At 48.0% G+C, this 3,482-nt stretch overlaps 1 pseudogene; it reads left to right on the top strand.

Annotated features, from left to right (window-relative positions):
- Positions 1 to 1,674: 1,674 nt before the first annotated feature.
- Positions 1,675 to 1,813, top strand: LOC123088959 (uncharacterized; annotated as a pseudogene).
- The last annotated feature ends 1,669 nt before the right edge of the window (positions 1,814 to 3,482 follow it).

Here is a 3,482-nt window from a genome sequence, read left to right as displayed (position 1 = left end):
CGAGGCCGCCTGCCGAGCCCAGGCGAGCGGTGTGGACGCCATGAAGGGTGAGTCCGTTGCTAGGGTCGAGGGAGGCGGTACGGCGGAGGAGGCCGACGCGGCGGCGGCAGCGGCAGCAGCAGAGGAGGTGGAGGCGCGGCGCGAATCGAACGCGTCGTCTGATACCATGTTAAACAGATTAGGGTTTGGAACAATGCTCGATACCCATGGTGGGTACGGCTGTCATATATTTATAAGAGGGAACCGTATAAATACAGATTATGTTACAACACGTATATCTAATATATACTTAGTCTAACACAAATGGAATGTATGGAGTCACTATGCTCAAGAAGCTGGAAATGGTGCGGTGCCCATGGGTAGAGTCGCTACCGGAGGGACTCCTGCAGCAGCTCACAGCCCTTGAGGAACTAACTATCAGGGACTGCCACAACCTGGAGGAGGCCTTCTCGACAGGAGGTGCTTACTGGAATTTGATTGAAGCAATTCCACGTAGATCAGTTGGCAGATCAGTGCAATTCGAGACAGATAGATTGGCTGATCCCATGCACTGAATGCTTAGACTGTCTTCATTGGGATGCATGTGAATGTGCCTCCTGTCCTGTGTGTGCCTGTGCCTGGTGGAGCTATGTGTGCCAATGAGGTATATAGACACTCTCTTCTCTTTACCTTGTTATCTCACCCTCCAAAATTTATAACTCAACCTCAGTTATTAATCATGTATATATAGTTCCATCGATCCAAATAATCTATTTGGTCTTGTTGTAGATGTCAAAACCTGTACCTATGTAAAGAGTGCTTGTGTTTTTGTCTCCGCGTATCTGCTATGACGTCCAAATGATTCACATTAGTTGTACATGCACTGCAACAGTAACGGGAAAGTTGTTTCCTTTACAAATCAAGTTCAGTGTGTTAATTATAGTTATATAGTCACGGCTTGGTTGTTAGGAGCCAAGAGGTTTATTCGTTTGAGTTGTATCTTATCTCCTCAACCTCCTGTAACTCCCTAGCGTGAGGATCTCTCTCTCCGTTCCCTCGATGTATTCCCTGACGTGCGTGGCACGGTTGTACGAGACACCACAATCAATATATACACATGCGGGTCTTCATATTGGAGATTGAGACGCTTCACCAATTCTTTCATGGTATACAGAGCCCTTCCTCTCCACCTCATCTAGCTATCCACCTTCCCTTGCCATGGCGTCCTCCTCATCTTCCTCCCCTGCCCTCACCTCGCAGGTTTCAGAAAAACTCACCCGCACGAACTTCGTGCTATGGAAATCCCTAGTGCTATCACAGATCAGAGCTGCGGGCATGTACGGGTACCTTGATCAAACCACCCCCAAGCCATCCCAAACCATCACCACAAAAAACGCCGATGGCAAAGACCAAGCCATCATCAATCCCGCATATGCAGCCTGGCATCGGGAGGATCAGCAAGTTCTTGCGTTCCTCCTTAACAATCTCTCTCGTGAAGTCCTTATCCAAGTAGCCTCCCATGAGGAATCTCATGCGCTGTGGGCAGCCATAGTTCGCATGTTTTCCTCCCAATCCAGATCACGAGTCAACAACATCAGAACCAATCTCACCAATGCCCAGAAAGGCACTCAATCGGCTGGCGCATACTTTGGCTATATGCGATCCTTGGCCGATGAACTTGCCGCTGCAGGAAAACCCATCGATGAGGATGAACTCATCTCCTTCATTATTGGAGGACTAGACATGGAGTATCAACCCATAGTTTCTGCCTTAGATGTCCGCACCGATCCCCTCACCACCGATGACCTCTTCAGTATGGTCTCCAACTTCGATCAGCGCATGGAGATGTTCCATGGTACCGGCGCTGAGTCCTTCAAATCCACTGCCATGGCAGCCTCTCGCGGGCGCCGTGGTGCTTCCCGATCTGCTTCGCGTGGCCCGTCCAGAGGAGGAGGCGGACAGCATGGAGGCGGAAACAGCAGCAGCTATGGCGGCGGCCACTACAATGGTGGCCATGGCCACGGTGGTGGCGGCTACTATGGTGGCAGCAGCGGCGGCCGCGTTGGTGGAGGCGGCGGCCGCGTTGGTGGAGGCGGCGGCCACTTTGGTGGCGGCGGTGGCAACAACTACAGCAATGGTGGCGGCAGCAACAACTACAACAACAATCGGCGTCCTCTCTACAACAACAATCGAGGGCGCGTCTTTCAGGGGTATGATGAATATGAAAATAAGTACCAAATCTGCAAAAAGACTAACCATATCGCCAAGGACTGTGATTGGCGCTATGCTGAGAACAATTCCCAAAGGAAAAAAGTTGCAGCAGCCGCGGACACCTCCTATGGGGTAGACACAAATTGGTACGTTGACTCCGGGGCTACCAATCACATCACACATGAGCTCGAGAAGGTCACCATGGCCGAACAGTACCGGGGTCAAGATCAAGTTCACAAGCCAATGGAGAAGGTATGGAGATATGTCATGTTGGTAATTCAATTGTCAAAACCCCGCATCGTGATATTCATCTTAGAAATATTTTGCATTGTCCTGACACATCAAAGAATCTTCTTTCTGTGCATCGCATTGCTATTGATAACAAAGTATTTCTAGAATTTCACCCTTACTTCTTTTTGGTCAAGGATCAGGCCACGAGGAGAGTTCTCTATCGAGGTAGATGTGTGCACAGACTATATCCATTGATTCCTCAATTTAGAAGCTTCAATAAACAAGTCTTTGGTGTCATCAAACTTTCGTCGGAACGGTGGCATGCTCGATTAGGACATCCATCCTTTGTTATTGTTCAACAAGTGCTTAGAAATAATAAGCTCCCTTGTGTTGGTGAGCGTAGATCTGAAACTATATGTGATTCATGTCAAAGGGCAAAAGCTCATCAATTGCCCTATCCTATATCAACTAGTGTTTCTACCAAACCTTTGCAACTTATTTTTTCTGATGTATGGGGTCCTGCCGCCACTTCTGTTGGTAGACATGATTACTATGTTAGTTTCATCGATGATTACAGTAAATTTACTTGGATCTATCTTCTTAAGAAACGATCCGATGTGTTTCAAGTCTTCCAAAACTTTCAAGCACTTGTTGAATGACAATTTGATAGTAAGATTCTCGCCATCCAATCTGATTGGGGTGGCGAGTATGAGAAACTAAACTCATTTTTCCAAAAATTAGGCATTTCTCACCATGTTTCTTGCCCTCATGCACATCAACAGAACGTTCTGCCGAGCGCAAACATAGGCATATTGTTGAAGTTGGCTTGGCTCTTCTTGCCGGTGCCTCCATGCCCCTAAAATTTTGGGATGAGGCTTTCCTTACGGCGGTTCATCTCATTAACATGTTGCCTAGCCGTGTCATCAATAATGAAACACCTATGCAACGTCTTCTTCATACTAGACCAGATTATTCCTCTCTTCGTGTGTTTGGTTGCGCATGTTGGCCCAACCTCCGTCCCTACAATAATCGCAAGCTCATGTTTCGCTCCAAGCAATGCA

The sequence above is a fragment of the Triticum aestivum genome, chromosome 4A, assembly GCF_018294505.1.
Source record: "Triticum aestivum cultivar Chinese Spring chromosome 4A, IWGSC CS RefSeq v2.1, whole genome shotgun sequence".
Lineage (NCBI taxonomy): Eukaryota > Viridiplantae > Streptophyta > Magnoliopsida > Poales > Poaceae > Triticum > Triticum aestivum.
Note: the sequence above shows the minus strand (reverse complement) of the source record. Positions and strands in the feature narration are given on the sequence as shown.